At 39.4% G+C, this 21,659-nt stretch overlaps 1 pseudogene; it reads left to right on the forward strand.

The window, feature by feature from the left end:
* The first annotated feature begins 8,900 nt into the window (after positions 1-8,900).
* On the forward strand, positions 8,901-9,018 carry LOC128126959 (5S ribosomal RNA; annotated as a pseudogene).
* The last annotated feature ends 12,641 nt before the right edge of the window (positions 9,019-21,659 follow it).

Consider the following 21,659-nt stretch of genomic DNA (forward strand, 5'->3'; position numbering starts at 1 on the left):
ACTATTGTTCATATTCGTTCCTTTAACTAAATAAATCAGAATTTGTGTTCATGTTCATTCATTTATTAAACAAACAAACATAATCGAACTTCCCGCCAAATGGTTCACAAACACTTTGTTGAACATTCGGTTCGTTTACAGCGCTATATATAACTATTTTAATTAACAACGGACGAAATGTGTCATTTGCATGGTAGAAGAATTGCGGGAGAACTGATGGATTGGTAATGGATTAACGCATGTTGCTAATCCTTCACATAATTTTAAATATTTGACATGAACTAGCATAATATTTCAGAATAGATAAATTATATTTCTAAATTTACTAGAAAGGATACTAAACTAAATGGGTTGTCGTTGTTCTTTGTCAAATAAGAGAAATATTTGCAAAACACGTTTAAAATATACAAAGTTTATAATATTTTAATGGGTTATCGTGATCCATTATTATTATTATTATTATTATTAAGTTTTTTTATTTAGAGAGTAAGAATAAGCTAAAAGAAATAAAAAACATTAAAACCATTAAGGTTTTTTTCACGAACTATGAAAAAAATAGAACACATTCCAACTTTGTTTTTTCTATCACAACATTCTCGGTTTTCTTTTCTTTTTATTTATTTATTTTTTTCAGGATGATTGAATCGTGACTCTACATCTACAAGATATATCGAAATTTTTTTTAATTATTCACTAGTGACACAACCATTGACTATATAACCTTCCAGTTACTCCTAATTTATGACATAATTTTTTAGTTTTTCATATAATTTTCTAAGTGATACATCCATCTTATACATACCGGGATCTGCAAATATATTCATAGGTAAATGCGAAACTAAATGAATCACAATGTTAAAAACCCAAGAGGACAAATCACTACTAATTCGGATAATATTCTAATAAATGCTGCATTCGCTTCCCCTATATCCTTCACCAATAGTGTATTAGAGCAAAGTTGTTTAAAAACATACAAAACTCTATTGTTGGTGCTTAAGTATCTGTGACATCCCCAATTACACAGGCAGAAAAGACCGGTTTTGTTTATACTTTATTTCAAAATCAGAGTAACCTTTTAATAAAAGAATTACGGAATTTGTCCCAAAACAATAATATGATAAAGATTTATCAAAAGCATTTCCTTAGAAATGTATTTCATTAAAAGACTTGGGGTGTCATGTTCGATACAGTACATAAGTATAAAACAATACATTATAAGCCTTACAACAGTTATTTACAACTAATGACCTATAATCTAAAATTCCCTCATCATCATCATAATTATGCTCTGAGTCCACTACCTGTAAAACAGAAAGCTGAGTGGGTCAGGCTTGGGAACCTTAGCATATAGGATTTTCAACCCACAAATAATAATAAATTTATTAATTTCATCGATCGACAATAAATTTATTAATTTCATCAACCAACAATAACCCTGATTACCCATTCCCGTTATCCTCACTTTACGTCCCTAAACACCTATATAAGGGACCTAGTCTAAGGATTTTATCATCGGGATGGACACTACTGCTAAGAGGGTTCCTCAACAATAAATGACCTAAAGGCAACCATGAGGGGGATGGAGTACACCGGTGAACACATCGTTCACAACACCTACAGGTTGCGAGCCTGCTAGCGTTCCACTAGACTATCTAGAAGAGTCCGTGGTCGTCATCCATACTTCGCTAGATGACTGGAACAACAACAACATCGAGGCCTCTCATCAATTTAACACACATCAACTATTTTGTCTACCCATGTTCTACCCAACATATTTGTAGATAAAATACATATACAGTTTATAACTTGTATAAAACATTATATTCAACAATCATCTCAAATAAACAATCAATATAATTACACATAACATGTATTTTATAGAAAATACTTCATATCTATGTGTAAGATGAAAGTGACTATACACTCACTTGATTTGATGATAATCGGACAACAATTCGTTCCTTAAAATGATCGTATCTGATAAAACCGGGAGTTTTATTGAGAAACCGGGCTCTGCGAGGGTTGAGCTTCAAAACCGAAAAGATAAAATTTTCCGGGTCTTCGGGCACTTCGGGATGTATTCTGGGCTTTAAAAATGATACCGGGGCTTCGAGAAAAGTCAAAATATTCAAAATATGGAGAGAGGGGTGAAAAATGCCAACTTTGCAATTCTAGTCGGCAAATCTCGCATCCCTCTTATTTATAGCGTGCGAGTCTGAGGGGTGCTTGGCTAGGGAAGCTCCACGTAGTGGCTGCATGGCTCGGATCCGGAGTGAGGCGTGGCTCGCATGTGAAGCGAGCAGGTGGCAGCAGGTGCGAAGGCCACATGACAGCAGCGAGGCTCGGAGGTGCGACACGGGGCGAGGCACGTCGGAAGAGGATAGGCCGCGAGGCTCGTCGAATCCGGAAGCAACACGCGTCGGACCTCAGACTGGACACGACTCGGTGACGCAGCAACTTCGGACACGGGTCGGATTCGCGAGAAGGGTGACGTGGCCAGCTTCTATCCATGCGAATATTATCGAAAAATGTGCCAGGAACTTCTAAAATCCATAACTTTCTCATACGGACTCCGTTTTTGATGTTCTTTATATGCACGCGTAGGTAAAATTACGATCTACAACTTTTGTTTAGACTTCGTTGGCTAATTTTGAATTTAATTTTAATATTATTATTTTTAACAGACCGGGACAGGAAATCCGTTAAAAATTCATAACTTCTTCATCCGACGTCCGATTTCATCAGTCTTTTTACCGTTGTGCTACTATTGACGAGACCTTAGATTCTCATTTAGGTTGTGTCGGCTAAAAATTGCTCGATCTAAAATTCGAGTTTTTAGCTGTCTACTACTAAAGCTGAAACTTAGAAAAATCATAACTTCCTCATACGAAGTCAGATTTGGACGTTCTTTTTATCGAAATTCTCATTTTAACGAATACTACGACTTTCGTTTAGATCGTTAAGGCTAAAAAGTATTTTATCGTAAATTCACTTTTTACGTTTCCCGGTGCTGTGCCAGTTCCGTCGCAAAACTTCGACAGGTCATAACTTCTTCGTTATAACTCGGATTTCGGCGTTCTTTATATCCCCGGAATCCTTATTTCGACCACTACAACTTTATGTAAAGATATCGGCTTTATCTAATATTTATTTTCAATGCTTATTTTTATTATTAATTAATTAAATCATAATAATTAAACAAATAAGCACATAATTCACATAATTTTCACATAATTCCTCTTTATTACTTCAAAATGAGTTACAAAGGCTAACCTAGACTATTACATCAACAATAATGCTTAGCCTGGAAACACGGGCGTTACAATTCTTTCCCCCTTAGGATGATTCCGTCCCCAGAATCACACATCAACAAACAAATGCGGATAGCGACTCAACATGTCACTCTCCGTTTCCCAAGAGAGATTTGGCTCATTTGTATGTTTCCATTGCACAAGCACTAAGTCGACCATCTTGCATCGCAACTTTTTAGTCTTACGGTCAACGATTGCCTCTGGTTCTTCGATTAGCCTCTTGCTTTCATCCAACCTTAACTCAATAATTGGAATTATGTTGGGAACATCTCCCGTAAACTTTCTGAAATAACACACATGGAAAGTGTTATGAATACCATCTAGTTATTCTGGTAGTTCTAGCTTGTAAGCTTGATTCCCAATCCTCTGAAGAACTTTGAATGGTCCAATGAACCTTGGACTCAACTTTCCTCGTTTCCCAAATCTTATAAGTCCCTTCCACGACGAGACTTTAAGTAAAACTGAATCTCCAACTTCAAAGGTTATCGGTTGTCTTTTCTTGTCAGCATAACTCTTTTGTCGATCTTTAGCAGCTAACATTCTTTCCCTTATCACTTTCAACTTTTCAGTAGTCTGATGGACTATTTCAGGTCCCATAAACTGCTTCTCCCCAGCTTCCAGCCAACATGTTGGCGTTCGATAGTTTTCCCCATACAAGGCGTGATAAGGTGCCATCTTAATGCTTGAGTGGAAACTATTATTATAAGAGAATTCTACTAGAGGTAAGTGTTCATCCCAGTTACCTTGGAATTCTAGGGTACATGCTCTCAGCATATCCTCTAATGTTTGAATCGTTCTTTCGCTCTGACCACCGGTTTGCAGATGGTAAGCTGTAATCAAACACAACTTGGTACCCAATTCCTCTTGTAGACTCCTCCAAAACCTTGAGGTAAAACGGCTGTCACGATCGGATACAATCGTTAATGGAACACCATGAAGCCTCACAATCTCCTTCACGTAAGAATTCGCAAGTTTATCCATAGACCATTTCTCGTTGGCAGCTATGAAATGCGCACTCTTAGTAAAGCGATCAACGACCACCCAAATCATGTCGTGACTATTTCTTGATCTGGGCAGTTTAGTCACAAAATCCATGGTGATGGCTTCCCATTTACCCATGGGTACAGGTAAAGGTTCTAAACTCCCATATGGTTTCTAATGTTGTGCCTTGACTCTTGCACATGTCATACACTCGGCCACATACTTAGCAACATCGAGCTTCATCGTTGGCCACCAGTAATAGGGTTTTAAATCCCTATACATTTTTGTACTGCCGGGATGAATCGAGTACATGGTCTTGCGAGCTTCTTCCATTAGAACATCTCTTACTCCTCCCGTCTTAGGTACCCAAATCCTATCTTGGAATACCTTCAACTCTTGGTTGTTTGTACCGAATACTAATGTTTTGCCCAGACGTTCTTCTTTTCGGTCATTCTTCTCTAAAGCTTCTTCCTGAGCTTTCTTTATACTCTCCAAAATTGTTGAGACAACCTCAATTCTCAACGCTCTTGGCCTTTTCTTTTCAAGGTTGACTTTCCGACTGAGAGCATCAACAACAACATTTGCTTTACCAGGGTGATAAAGTATCTCACAGTCGTAGTCTTTGAGTAATTCCAGCCAACGTCGTTGCCTCATATTCAATTCCTTCTGATTAAAGAGATACTGGAGACTCTTATGATCAGTGAGAAGTTTGCACTTCGTACCATAGAGGTAATGTCTCCATATTTTTAGAGCGAAAACTACCGCTGCCAACTCCAAATCATGAGTAGGGTAGTTCTTTTCATGCTCCTTCAGTTGTCTTGATGCATATGCTATCACTTTATCTCGCTGGGTCAGAACACAACCTAACCCAACTCCAGATGCATCACTATAGACTGCAAAGTTTTCAACTCCTTCGGGTAAAGAAAGAATTGGTGATTCACATAATTTCTTCTTCAACTTCTCAAAGGCTTCCTTATGCTTTTCACTCCAAGTATAAGTAGCTCCTTTGTGGGTCAAGGCTGTCAATGGAGCGGCTATCGAAGAAAAGCCTTGGATAAATCTTCGGTAATATCCAGCTAATCCTAAAAAGCTTCGAATCTCTTTAGGACTTTTTGGTTGTTCCCACTTCATTACAGCTTCAATCTTTGCTGGATCAACCATTATTCCTTCTTGGTTAATCACATGACCCAAGAATTGGACTTCTTGAATCCAAAATTCACATTTGGAGAACTTTGCATACAACTTCTCCTTTTTCAGGACTTCTAGCACTTCACCTAGATGCTTTTTATGCTCCTCTTGGCTTTTCGAGTAGATGAGAATGTCGTCGATGAACACTATCACGGATTTATCGAGGAATGGTTTGCAAACCCTGTTCATCAAATCTATGAATGCTGCAGGAGCATTGGTTAGCCCAAATGACATAACCAAGAACTCATAATGTCCATATCTTGTTCTGAATGCAGTCTTTTCGATATCCTGCTCTCTCACCTTTAGTTGATGGTATCCCGACCTAAGATCGATCTTCGAGAATAGCTCGAACCCTGTAATTGGTCGAACAGGTCATCGATCCTTGGCAACGGGTACTTGTTCTTTATCGTTGCTTTGTTCAGCTCTCTGTAATCAATACACATTCTCCTGCTTCTGTCCTTCTTCTTTACGAATAACACCGGAGCTCCCCAGGGTAATGAACTAGGTCGAATGAAACCGCTGTCCAACAGCTCCTGAAGTTGCGTCATGAGCTCCTTCATCTCCGTCGGTGCTAATCGGTAAGGTGCCTTTGCTATCGGTGTTGTTCCTGGTAACAAGTCTATACGAAACTCCACTTGCCTATCAGGTGGTAATCCGGGAAGATTTTCGGGAAAGACTTCCGGATAATCACATACAACCGGTATATTCTGCACCTCTTTCTTCTCCTTCTTAGTATCAATTTCGAATGCCAAGTACGATGCACATCTTTGGGACAAACATTTCCTGGCTTTCATCAAGGAGATAATTCCAGAATTCACTCTGCGTTTGTCCCCGTACACCATAAATGATTCTCTTCTGGGTGGGTTCACCCTTACAATCTTCTTCTTGCAAAGAATCTCAGCATCGTTGGCGCTAAGCCAATCCATACCCAAAATGATGTCGAAACCATTTAATTCTATGGGTAATAGCTCTTCGTGGAATTCGTTTCCGTTTAGGTCAATGACGATGTTCCTAATATGATTACTAACAAGTACGAATTTGCCACTGGCAACTTCTATAATCAGAGCATTATCTTGTTTTTCTACAGGTAATGCTAATTTCCCACCAAATTTATGCGACACAAAGGAGTAGTTGGCTCCCGAATCAAATAGTACATTTGCAGGCAAACCATTTACAAGAAAGGTACCTGAAGCGACGTCTGCTGCCTCCTTTGCAGCCTCAAGCGTCATCTGGAAGGCTCTCGCCTTCGGCTTTGGTGGTATGTTGGTTCTTCCTGCCTCCTTCTTCTTTGGGCAATCCTTTGAAATGTGCCCCTCCTCGTTGCACTCATAACAGACCTTCTTAGTGAATGTGCATTCGTTGGCATAGTGCCCAGGCTTTCCACATTTGAAACAAGTGACCCCTCCGTCACACTTTCCAGAGTGCTTCTTCTTACACTTGTCACACCACTTCGATTCTGATCCTCCTCCTCTCGAACCAGACTTCGAGAATCTACTCTTCTTGTTGGACTTCGAGGATCCATCGAACTTCCGTTTGTCACCAACCTCAGCCCTTTCTAGACCTCTTTCCTTTTGTTGGGTCTCCACATTCTTAGCTGCTCGAACGACTAATTTCAGAGTGGTTGCCATCTTGACTGTTGGGTCAAAGTCAGCCGGCAGTCCGTTTGCGAACTTCTCAATTTTGGAAAGTTCGGTTGGCACTAGGTATGGAAACAACTTCATCTTTTCCGTGAATACAACATCATAGTCATCGATGCTCATTTTCCCCTTTTTCAAATTTTGGAACTCATTGTTCAGATCAATCAGATCTATCTCTGAACAGTATTGCGCCTTCAGTTGTTCCAAGAACTCATCCCATGACACTTTCAGAGCTTCTCCTCGCGGTATTGTATCTGCCAATAGCTTCCACCAGGTCAAGACTCCAGTTTTCAATTGTCTCACAGCGAAGACAGTCTTCTGCTTCTCGCTGCAGTCGCAACTTTTAAACACCATTTCCATCTCGGAGATCCATTCCATGATCTCAACAGGCTTTGGGCTTCCTGAGAGACTTGGTGGTTTCGCACCCAAGAAATTTTTGTACATCCGCCCATCCTTGTTGTTTCTCCCTTCTAGGCCATCCCTTTACTCACCTTGAGTCCCTATTTGACTCACTTGGCGGCTGTAGTTCCCTTCCTCAGATTGCTCGGGAACTGGCTCCATCGGTTCAACATGTATGGTATATTTGTCCCTATTCTCGTGGAGAATCCGTCTCATTTCTTCCCTTTGTTCAGCTAGCATAGCCTGAATTATGGCTTGAAATCCAGCCATGGTGACTGGCTTAGGTGCAACTTCTTCAACAACAGGTATTTGCTGAACCACTGGGGGTTGGTTCCTATCCCCATTTGCGTTTACGTTTCTGCTACGGGTCCTTGCCATCTTGATCTATACACCGAATAAGGTGAATTTAGATCTTTATTCACTATAGACTCCGAAACATTTACATGCTAGTTCTTATATCGTAATCATACGCTTAGAATCCTACACACATAAGGTTTTCCAGATCCCGTCGGCAACAGACCATAGATCCGAACAAAAATATCATGTATAGCAAACACATACCATTTAGCACATAAAAGCATTTTAGGCATCTTTCCTAAAAATACTAGTGCTCACATCTCACAATCATCGCTTAGCATTCTAAGTTTAAGTCTAGAAATCCTACAAATTCCTAATTCGCTTAAACTAATGCTCTGATACCAACTGTGACATCCCCAATTTCACGGCCAGAAAAGACCGGTTTTGTTTATAATTTATTTCAAAATCAGAGTAACCTTTTAATAAAAGAATTGCGGAATTTGTCCCAAAACAATAATATGATAAAGATTTATCAAAAGCATTTCTTTAGAAATGTATATCATTAGAAGACTTGGGGTGTCATGTTCGATACAGTACATAAGTCTAAACAGTACATTATAAGCCTTACAACAGTTATTTACAACTAATGGCCTATAATCTAAAATTCCCTCATCATCATCATAATTATGCTCTGAGTCCACTACCTGTAAAACATAAAGCTGAGTGGGCCAGGCTTGGGAACCTGGTGAGCATATATGTAACATCCCCCTCTGGTACGTATCACAATATTGTCCGCTTTGGGCCACTCGGCACGAGGACTTCCCAGGGGGTCACCCATCCTGGTACTACTCCCGCCCGAGCACGCTTAACTGCAGAGTTCTTATGGGATCTGCTGTCCTCACGACTTTAAAACGCGTTGTTATAGGGAAGGTATCCACACCCCTTTATAAGGAAATGTTTCGTTCTCCTTCCAAGCCGATGTGGGATCAGATCTAACCCACTTTTAAAGTGGGTTAGATCTGATCCCACATCGGCTGGGTAGGAGAACTAAGCATCCTTATATGGGGTGTGGATACCTTCCCTATCACAACGCGTTTTAAAGCCGTGAGGGCAGCAGATCCCATAAGAACTCTGCAGTTAAGCATGCTCGGGCGGGAGTAGTACCAGGATGGGTGACCCCCTGGGAAGTCCTCGTGCCGAGTGGCCCAAAGCGGACAATATTGTGATACGTGACAGAGGGGGGTGTTACAAATGGTATCAGAGCCAAGCGGACAATATTGTGATACGTGCCAGAGGGGGGTGTTACAAATGGTATCAGAGCCAGGGCACGGGTCGATGTGTTCGACGGGGACGTCGAACCCTATAATGGGGGGTGAAAGTGGGTTAGATCTGATCCCACATCGGCTGGGTAGGAGAACTAAGCATTCCTTATATGGGGTGTGGATACCTTCCCTATCACAACGCGTTTTAAAGCCGTGAGGGCAGCAGATCCCATAAGAACTCTGCAGTTAAGCGTGCTCGGGCGGGAGTAGTACCAGGATGGGTGACCCCCTGGGAAGTCCTCGTGCCGAGTGGCCCAAAGCGGACAATATTGTGATACGTGCCAGAGGGGGGTGTTACAATATAGGGTTTTCAACCCACAAATAATAATAAATTTATTAATTTCATCGATCGACAATAAATTTATTAATTTCATCAACCAACAATAACCCTGATTACCCATTCCCGTTATCCTCACTTTACGTCCCTAAAGACCTATACAAGGGACCTAGTCTAAGGATTTTATCATTGGGATGGACACTACTGCTAAGAGGGTTCCTCAACAATAAATGACCTAAAGGCAACCATGAGGGGGATGGAATACACCGGTGAACACATCGTTCACAACACCTATAGGTTGCGAGCCTGCTAGCGTTCCACTAGACTGTCTAGAAGAGTCTGTGGTCGTCATCCATACTCCGCTAGATGACTGGAACAACAACAACATCGAGACCTCTCATCAATTTAACACACATCAACTATTTTGTCTACCCATGTTCTACCCAACATATTTGTAGATAAAATACATATACAGTTTATAACTTGTATAAAACATTATATTCAACAATCATCTCAAATAAACAATCAATATAATTACACATAACACGTATTTTATATAAAATACTTCATATCTATGTGTAAGATGAAAGTGACTATACACTCACTTGATTTGATGATAATCGGACAACAATTCGTTCCTTAAAATGATCGTATCTGATAAAACCAGGAGTTTTATTGAGAAACCGGGCTCTGCGAGGGTTGAGCTTCAAAACCGAAAAGATAAAATTTTCCGGGTCTTCGGGCACTTCGGGATGTATTTCGGGCTTTAAAAATGATACCGGGGCTTCGAGAAAAGTCAAAATAGTCAAAATATGGAGAGAGGGGTGAAAAATGCCAACTTTGCAATTCTAATCAGCAAATCTCGCATCCCTCTTATTTATAGCGTGCGAGTCCGAGGGGTGCTTGGCTAGGGAAGCTCCACGTAGTGGGTGCATGGCTTGGATCCGGAGGGAGGCGTGGCTCGCATGTGAAGCGAGCAGGTGGCAGCAGGTGCGAAGGCCACATGACAGCAGCAAGGCTCGGAGGTGCGACACGGTGCGAGGCGCGTCGGAAGAGGATAGGTCGCGAGGCTCTTCGAATCCGGAAGCAACATGCGTCGGACCTCAGACTGGACACGACTCGGTGACGCAGCAGCTTCGGACACGGGTCGGATTCGCGAGAAGGGTGACGTGGCCAGCTTCTATCCATGCGAATATTATCGAAAAATGTGCCAAAAACTTCTAAAATCCATAACTTTCTCATACGGACTCCGTTTTTGACGTTCTTTATATGCACGCGTAGGTAAAATTACGATCTACAACTTTCGTTTAGACTTCGTTGGCTAATTTTGACTTTAATAATAATATTATTATTTTTAACAGACCGGGACAGGAAAATCCGTTAAAAATTCATAACTTCTTCATCCGACGTCCGATTTCATCAGTCTTTTTACCGTTGTGCTACTATTGACGAGACCTTCGATTCTCGTTTAGGTTGTGTCGGCTAAAAATCGCTTGATCTAAAATTCAAGTAGCTGTCTACTGCTAAGCTGAAACTTAGAAAATCATAACTTTCTCATACGAAGTCAGATTTGGACGTTCTTTTTATCGAAATTCTCATTTTAACAAATACTACGACTTTCGTTTAGATCATTCAGGCTAAAAAGTATTTTGTCGTAAATTCACTTTTTACGTTTCCCGGTGCCGTGCCGGTTCTGTTGCGAAACTTCGACGGGTCATAACTTCTTCGTTATAACTCGGATTTCGGCGTTCTTTATATCCCCGTAATCTTTGTTTCGACCACTACAACTTTATGTAAAGATATCGGCTTTATCTAATATTTATTTTCAACGCTTATTTTTATTATTAATTAATTAAATCATAATAATTAAACAAATAAGCACATAATTCACATAATTTTCACATAATTCCTCTTTATTACTTCAAAATGAGTTACAAAGGTTAACCTAGAATATTACATCAACAATAATGCTTAGCCTGGAAACACGGGTGTTACAGTATCCTTGTGCAAAAACCTTCTAACTCCAATTGGTTTAAGACGTTGCATAAGAATGTGACTAACAACCATATATTTCTTAAAATATAATCATGTTAGATATAAACCTATGAGGTCATTTGTAACATCCTGTTTATTTTTAGATAAATAAATAAATTAATGAACGAATAGTAGCCCTAAAACAAATAATTATATATCAAATGATGGTCTCGAAGGGATAATTGTCAAAATTTTAGAAGTTCGGGGTTAAAAGTGTGAGTTCTAGACTCAATTTGTTAAAAATTTATGAAGACATGGGCTTCGTGGAAATTATTTGGATTTAACTTGAAAGGAAAGAGGTGGAAGGGCGGAATATGTCGTAATTAAGATATTGGGGGCTAAAGGGGTAACATTAGGAGCTGAACTGTAAAGATTCTAGAGGATGGGGGCTGTTTGGTAAGTATTATACTTAATTGGTAAGGAATTTTAAGGCTGAGGGTTAAAAACGTAAATTCCGGACTCTTTTTGAAATGATTTTAGAAGGGTGGGACCCTATTTGTTATTATGGGAGAGTTTCTTGAAGGAATTAGGTATATAACCCTAGCTTCATCGGTTTTAACCCTAAACCTAAGATGAGCATCAACTGCCATATACACTCTCCATCTTCAACCTCCGACCGCCGCCTCCTTGTTGTACTCGACCCACCGGTGCCTCCGTCGACGGCGATGACGTGAACGACCTAGCCCAACATACAATGCAATCATCAAAAAGATAGCTAGAATCCTACATAACACATCATAGTGGGCCGACATTGGCGCCTTCGACCCACGTGTATAGTGAAGAGACTCACTTGACTCACACATCAGCTAAACCACAACTCAAAGCCTTGCAACTATTGCTACAACACTCCTATCACATCATACAAGGTCCAACCTTAGTCTACACACTAAAACCAACCATCATGACAAAAACTCAACCCAGGTCAAAAGTCAACGTCAAAGCCAACATCCAACATTGACTTCAGTTAACCGCCACGTCGTGGCATTCCTTGGCCAAGTCGTGGCCCTGATATAATCGATAATATAGGAAATTTCCAGTCTCCATAAATCACCAAGGGAATGAGAGCTAGGTTTCTCTAAGGTATATGGGTGTTTGATGCTGGTAATGAACCCTAGAAGTGTCTTAGAGGGGCTTAAATACAAAGAAAACCCAAAAATAATCATGAGCTTGGGCTAGAACAACTACCACGTCGTGGCCATCCTTGGCCATGCCATTGTGGTCCACTAAGACACGCAATCTATATGATTATTGCCATGTCGTGGGCATCCTTGCACCATGTCGTGACACAAGGTTTCCCCTAAAACTTTATCTTCGGTTCTTGATAAAGGTTAGCTTAACCAATCTGGAACATAGGTGTTGCATGTAAATTGCTTACATCATGTTATGTATTGATATAATACTATCGGTAAAGAAATATAAGAATGTTGCAAGAACGGTAAAGGAATTGTAAGTATATTGCTTTTATCTATAAAGAAATGCAAGAAATAAGCAAAGTATCTATTTATTTCTTTTACTTATTTTTTCTGTAGTTATTTTTATGCGTTAATTGCTAGAAACAAACAAATTTCTATGCTACTTCTTTCATTTAAGATGAACAAATGCATGTTTTATTGTACTTGTCTTATTTTTTTTATTATACGAAGAAATGATGAAGTTTTTTAGAAACGGTCATTTGGTGGAATCAATAAGTGACAAGTTCGTTCTTTAGGGAGTGCTTGGAAGAAGCTTTGTTTGTCTTTCATTATTTTTTGTGGGATCGAGGTCGTATGGAATGAACATTTAGTTTTTTAGTATGTTCAATATGCTTGTAGTCAATTATGAATGTTTTGTTTGCTAGTTGAAGTATTTTAGTTTTTATGACTTGTATTTTTCATTTATGGTTTGAATTATTATGTTATAATACTTTTAATTAAAAATGGTATTTTGAACACATATATTGATATTTACATCCTTATGTTTTTATTTGTTTATACACATCTGAACATTATTACTTGCATATGTGTTGGTTAATTCCCACACATAACGTTACATCCTTATGTTTTTTTTGTAGAATCGAGACCGCATTTCAGCACCGCTTATCATCTGCAGACCGACGGTCAGAGCGAGTGGACCATTCAGACCCTCGAGGATATGTTGCAAGCTTGCATCATTGATTTTTGGTGGGAGTTGGGACTCTTAACTACCCTTTGCAGAGTTCTCCTACAACAACAACTATCATTCCAACATTGGTGCTCCAACTTTTGAGCTGTTGTATGTACGGAGATGTCATAACCCAGTCTGTTGGGCGAGGTTGGTCTCAGGGTCACGGGGCGGACCGAGGTGGTTCTACAGACTATAGAGATGATTCAGCAAATCAGGAAACGATTGCAGACTGCCTAGAGTCGGCAGATGAGTTACACTCACCGACGCCGATCTGAGTTGGAGTTTTAGGTCGGTGACATGGTGCTAATGAGGGTGGTAAGTATTGTGTGGATATAGGAATGAATGTGGACCAAGAGTTTAAAATACATATTCTAATATAATACATATTCTAATTCCACACAAATTCTGACAGAATACATATTCTGATTGAATGAACATTTTGAAGAATAACAAAATGTTGAACCATGAGTTGAAGAATAACAAAATTCTTAACGAATAATCATCAATTATTAAAATTAGAAGAATCTAAGGTCCAAAAAGAATACTGTTAGTTTTTGAATTTTTTTCCACATTCTATTAGAATACAAGCTTTATAGTGAGTCATTCTTGAAAAAAATCTTCATTCTATAAGAATACAATATCATTCATGAAAGAATCTTCATTCTCATTCTTGTTTCATGCTGTTAAATTTTGACATTTTGGTGTGGTGAATCTCAATTGTCATGAAATTGTCTCTTAATTTCCATCCATCATTGTTCTTTCAAACAACTTTGCTACATCCTGTATTCTGATTGGAAGCCCCTCTGGTTGATAAATGGGTGGAAAATATGCCTGTAGAGTATGTGAACTTGAGTATTATTCAAAGGACATAATTTTCTTTTCTCATAAATATACAATATACTTACTTCAGCACATGCTGTTGGGAGAACCAAACGATCAATTCTACCAGCATCACTGGCACTTAGAACCTTCTCAAATAGTGAAACAACTATAGCATTTGAACTTAAAGAAGCAGAATAAAGGAAATTATTACATTGTAAAGATATATTAATATATTTATTTTAGAATAATGTAATATAAATAATCAAAACATGGTTATAGATGATACTCTCCAGATATCTGTTGCAGCTTGTTCTGTAATTCTAGGCCAATAACGAGGAAGAAGCTAATTTTTAATACGACCCTCAACAAGAGGCCTAGCAATTCGTATCTATGAATTCATTCCAATATTTGAATCAAATCCTTGTGAAAAGACGAATTTGGGCACTTTGGGTAAAATATGGCGAGACCAAAACCACCACCGACACACATCCCCAAAACCACGGGGGTTCGTGGGGTCGTTCAATTAAATGGGGAAGGATTGGCTTCAATTAGGGTTTTCCCATTCCCTAAATCCAACCGACGACCAACGAAACCCAGCCACGACCAGTCCAAATCGGAAACCACATTTTCAAAACTTGGCACTATTCCTTAAGCCCATGCAAGAGGACATAAACCAGATATACACTTGCTCTGGATTTAACCATCAAATTAGATTAGAAAACTGGATTAGATTAGAAAAACATACATAAATTGGATTGGATTGATTCTAGAGGTCGTGATGGTCGTTGATAGGCAGTGTTGCAAAACTCGGCCTACTCGGCCGATTACTCAGAATCGGCCCTTCACCGAGGGAGTAATGTGAACTCGGGAAAAAAACTTGGATTAAGTCAAACTCGGTCAAAAATCGATCAACATCTCTCTAAGTCGGGCCTACTCGATATTACTCGGTCTTAGTCAAACTCGGCCAACTCGGTGAAAATCGGTCAAACTCCGTCAAAGGGTCAAAATTGTCATTAAAAGAGAAAAAACTCAAGAATTTCAAGATTAATATGTATAATATACTTAATGATTTATTATTTAACACACACATGTAATTATTACTACATATATATATCTTAAATTTTCAGTAACTATTTATGAAGTGAGACATTTGTGTGTATTTCAGTTTTTATGTGTTCGCATGTATCTAATTTTGTTATATATTTCAATCAAATTATGATTTTAACTTATGATTTTGACATATATAATTATCCTAAAAATATTTCTACATGAATTCCAAGTATTCCCCGAGTACTCCCGAGTACTCGCTACTCCTCAGTCGGCCGACCAGGTACCGAGTAGCGAGTTCTACAACCTTGTTGATAGGCAGAGATTTTAGAGAAAAAAGAGAGAAAGATAATTAGGTGTAGATAGAAACACGATTGTTGGTGGTGTGTGTTGTTATCGTGGTTGTTGGTAGCGGACACGATGGTGGATAGACGTTCCGACGACGACAACCCCATTGGTCGACCACATTTGGAGACTTCGGTCCTCCTTTCTTTCTATACTAGCGACATACAGTGGTGTGTGAAGATGATGAAGACAATATGAATGATTGTTTCATAGGAGCCTACGACGGCAATCGTGAACATTCTGGAGTAGAATGACGATGTTTGATGGTGAAAAAGGAAAAGGAAGAAGCAGCAGTCGCGAGATTATATAAGGGACGATGATGAATGTGATGAGAGGTCGTTTGGGGGGCAGGAGGGATACGGTTTTGTGGGTGTGATGGAAGAGGCAATATGATTTTAAATAAAGTAATTTGCCTAAATTAAAGGGTAAATTATTTAATTATTTATTTATTAAAATTAGATAACACGTGCTCCACTTTAAAGTTTAATCCCTACATCCACACAATATTTGTTCATCCACATTTGAACCTACCTATCTCTCTCTCTGTGTATGTATGTATGTATATATATATATATATATATATATATATATATATATATATATATATATATATATATATAGGAGTAGGATTAAATGAGAACAACAAAAAAGTTGAGAACGCGAGAACAAAGTATATTCATTTGTGATTCCATGTATTCATTTGTGGAGTAATAATAAATTTTTACACCTTTAATTTGAATTGAAGAGAAAAAACATATTCATGTTGATGGTGCATAAACATTTATCATTTCTCCACAAATGAATACATGGAATCGTAAATGAATATACTTGTTCCCGCGTTCTCAACCTTTTATGTGTTTTCATTTGATCATTTCCCTATATATATATATATATATATATATATATATATATATATATATATATATATATATATATATATATATATATATATATATATATATATATATATATATATATATATATATATATTAATCAGAATTACTTTTATTCCGAATTACATTTTGTAAAATTAATCAGAGTATTGTAGAAAGGCAGAATCTTCAATGTTACTGATGAGTGTGTACAGTCCCGCCTTCGTCATCCAGCAATAACCGATGATACCTGAAACCATACACAATTAGGTAAGCATAAAGATTGGTGAGTTTCTCCCAAAATACCACCATACAAACAGATCGCATATACAATCAAACATGTCGCATCTAGTCAACCAACTAGGGATGTAACACCTTAGTTTGGAATGCTAATATACAACAGGTCGAATCAGCCATCGGGCTGGAATACCCAGGGTTTGTTTACCTACCACCTCAACCCTACCTCTCTTCCTAAGCCTCCGTTCCTACGACTCACAGCTGACCTACACCGAGTATCTTGGTGCCTACCACACAAAGCAGGACTACCTCAACCCAAACCAAACACAATATGTCGACATACAAACAATCAGGATCAAGTCGGCACATAATATAGGAAAAGAACAATCATACAACTCACTACCGCCTACTAATCCTCTCACATCATACAGTCCCACTACCGACTAACCCCCATTGAGTGTGTAACCATAAGTAACCATAGGTGAGATAGCCTCCCGAACAGATAGTTCTACTCTAGAGCCACAACCAAACAAGTAACAACAAAGAAAGCCTAGACCAAGACTTCTCAGGTTACCCTACATAACCACCAACAGTCCTTAAGAGCACTCCATAGATGATAACCAGCAAGCACAGATAACATACAATTCTACAGATTATTACCACAAATCAACATACTCAATACTATGGGATATATCTACTAGATCACAATAGCATAGTAGCATACTCGATACTAGAACACATATCTAATAGATCACTACAGTATAGCAACACACTCAATATCAACAATCCAAGGAATGCATGGCCGTATATACTCAGATGTGAGATAGTTACCAAGACAAATGATACCACTCTAGAACCATAACCAAAAGAGGAACATGTAAAAGAGCATGGATCCAGAGTCCTCAGTCTATCCTACATGACTATACACAGTCCATAAGATATCCCTCTACTAATGGATATAACCAAAACTAGTAGGTCGGCATTGGTGCCATCGACCCACGAGTATAGTTAAGCGAAACTTACCTCGATATTTGCATAGATAACCACTGTAGCAATGAAGGACTCTACCGACTTCAAGTCACTTCCAATCACCTATAGGAAGATACTTGAGTCAATACCCGATCAAAGGTCATAGTCACTTGTAACAGTGACCACTTCACATGAAATGACGATTAGTGTTTCACATAAAATGACGGTTATTGTTAAGTATGAACACTTATCCCATTAAGGACTTAATCACCTAAGGGTAGGACTAATTAAGGTTTGACTTAGTGATTCTCTGGTGTAATAATAATCCAATCAATAGCCCGAATACGCGGCAAATCATTGTCTAATATAGAGCACCCCAATTGTAGGGTTTTTCACATAAAATGATATCTAAGGTTAGTGTTCCACACTTAACCCCTTAAGGACTTAATCCATTAAGCCACCGCCTGATGGTGGTGGTGGTGGGTTTTCTTCTATTTTCGAACAAGAACATCCCTACAACATCACACCACTAACACACTCTCATACACATAATATCACACACACAAACACCTCTCACGGTGGCTGGTGGCAACAGAAAATGGCGACAGGCGGCAGCCACCATGGTTGGCTGCCATGGTGGTTCCTATTTGGTTTCTGGCTAACAAACACACACACATGACATCGATTGAAACATGCATACACAAATCAACATAGGCTGAAAGCCATACACACACACACGAAAACACACACAACACAGCCACTCTCTTCATGGTAGGCGGTGGTCAGAGAGCGATGTGGCGAGAACCGCATGGCAGCGACTGTATCGGTCAGATGAGCTTAGCATTTCAGAAGGATTGGAGAAAGAGAGAGAGAGAGAGAGAGAGAGAAAGAAAGAGAGAGAAAGAGAGAGAGAAATTGCATCAGTAACGCACACACATATGAAACATTAACACCACACATCAACCCACTCACGGTGGCATGCGATTGACGGAAAGATCGTGGGGACGGGACAATCGTCGAAGTGGCAGCAGTGATGGGTGCAAAGTTGCGACGACATAAACGAAGTGGGAGGAAGGGAGGTGGGTTGCGTCATTATCAGAGGGAGACAATAGTGGCCTTAGACACGCTCTTCTGACTTCCCACAGAAATGGCTTCCACATGTCGATCTTCACCTTCGTTGATAGCCGCAGTGGTGGAGGTTGGCTTCGGTGACTCAAGGCGGCGTCAAGGGCGGGGGTTGGCGACGACAGCTGGAAGTTGGAGAGATAAGGTGACAGCTAGACGAACATTTAGGGTTAGGTTTTTGGGTTAGATGATATTAAAACGGGAGGGAAGAGACTGAGTTTAAGTCCCGTGATTAAATAGAACTTGACTACATTTCTATAAGATTGGTCCCTGATTCAACATTTCATTTTCAATTTAAACCCACTAATTACTAAACAGCCCCTGCTTCACAAAATACTTTACATTTCAAGTCCTAATGTTAAAATATAGACCCCAAATTCTAGAAATTATATCATTTAACTCCTTATGGCCAACACTGATAAATTATTACGGATTTAGAGCTAAAATAAAATCAAATATGAAATACACCTCGGGGTTTTAGGGCTTATTTATTTATTTATCTATCTACTTATTTTATTTTAAACGAAATGTTACAGCTGAAGATGTCTCCTAAGATCTGAAAGGATGGCTTAATTGGTCAACAACATGCCATGCTCAAGATTCACCATTTTGGGAGCAAAAAGGACCAAAAATCAACCGAACACAAGATCTATATGAAACTTCACCAAGTATAGGACTTTATACCTCCAAAAGATGCCAAAAGGTGGTGTGATTATGGATCTAAAGAGCTTCACTCCTCCAAGATGGTCTCTACTTCCTTCCTTCTTCTTCAAAAGCACAAAACAGACACACGAAAGCTTAGAAATTGTTCACAACATGTATTAGGGTTGCAAAAACGTTTTAAGAGGATGGAGGCTGATGAAGTGAGGGGAAATGAGGCTATAATAGGGTTTAAATGTGAGCCAAACCCTAAAAATTAGGGTTTGCATGCCTAGCATGTACGTCCAACGTACTAGGGCACACCCTAGTAGCCTCATCGTACACATGTATGCATGAAGTACCCCCCCCCACCCCCCCCCAAAACCCAAATTACAAAAATACCACTAGGGCCCTCATTGCACTCTTTCTTTTACTTAGGGTCCAAATTGCAAAATAATTAAATTATAGGGTCAAAATTAGAAGTACCACATCATAATGATGTTACAATTCTCCTCTACTTGACTTAGACTTTGTCCTTGAAGTCTGATGCAGCGAATAACTTAGGGTAATGCTCCCTACTTTCAGCTTCTGACTCCCAGGTCCACTCGGAGCCCCTTCGATGCGGCCACTGAACTGTTACCAAAGGTATCTCCTTGTTACGCAAGACCTTCATCTTTCTTTCCAAAATAGCTACCAGTCTCTCGATATAATTCAGGCTTTCATCGACTTGAATATCATCCAAAGGAACCACTTTCTTGTTGTCCAACACACACTTTCGTAACTAAGAGATATGGAAAGTGTTGTGGGTCTGACTGAGCTCACTCGGAAAATCCAACCGATAGGTCACCTTGACAACCATGGTGATCACACAGAAAGATCTAATATATCGGGGACCCAATTTGCCCCTCTTCCTGAAGCGTATCACACCCTTACTGGGCGAGACCTTCAGGAGCACCATATCGCCGACCTGAAACTCAAAATGTGATCGGCGCTGGTCGGCATAGCTCTCCGGTCGACTCTGAGCGGTCTGCAGTCCCTGCCTGATCTGCTGAATAAGCTCCATGGTCTGAAGGACTGCTTCCATCCTTCCCATGAACCTATGAACAAATAATTAATCACTGAGCCTTAGGATTCATTTTGATGTACTGCCAACAACGTCATGCTAACCCGACACATAGGTGCACCGTCGCGACGAGAACCAACTGGTCATACACCAAACTAAGCCATACTCATATTTGGTTCCGACAACCCTGATTAACTATCTACCAACCTTACTCAGGTTTAACCTTGATGCACTAACCAACAACAACACTCAGCCGTACCCCCGATCCACTATCCAACAACAACACTCGGGCTACCCCTGATCTACTAACAAATAAAAACAATCAAGCCTAACATATGGACTGATCTTGCCACGTCTTTGAGCTGTGAATTGGACCTCCAAGCCCCAATCAAACAAGAAGAAGCAAGGAAACCCTCATCAGACCCCTCAAACTGGGTCCTTAACACCCTAGAGTTTTAAGGACAAGCACGCCCTACTTAAGATGCCACAACTAAAACTAATACGACGAGGCGGGAAGTCCAACAATTGGAAATGACTTTAACACGAAACTGAAGGATCCAATAATTACACTGAAGTTTTGAACCTGGTGAATTTCAATTGAAAACCAAACCTTGGCATAAGATTTTCCTGCTACGAGGTACCACCCTCCCCCACTTGAGATATACTAGAGTATAATGACCTTCAAATTCTTATATGCTCAAACTATCTTGATCCTCACTACTTGATTCCAACCACTGATATCCAATTACACAGGACAATCTAGATCTACACAACATTCATAAATCCCAATATACACATGCAAGCTGATTGACAAGGATAATTAATCCATTCATACAAAAAATTAAATTAAACAAGGCCAACTAGGTTACTTCTATTTAATTGATCATCCGAGTTACAACTGAGCTTTGAAACTCAACAGAAAATTATAGATAACCACCACTACTACCACAAT

Source organism: Lactuca sativa, chromosome 6 (genome assembly GCF_002870075.4).
Source record: "Lactuca sativa cultivar Salinas chromosome 6, Lsat_Salinas_v11, whole genome shotgun sequence".
In the NCBI taxonomy this organism is placed as follows: domain Eukaryota; kingdom Viridiplantae; phylum Streptophyta; class Magnoliopsida; order Asterales; family Asteraceae; genus Lactuca; species Lactuca sativa.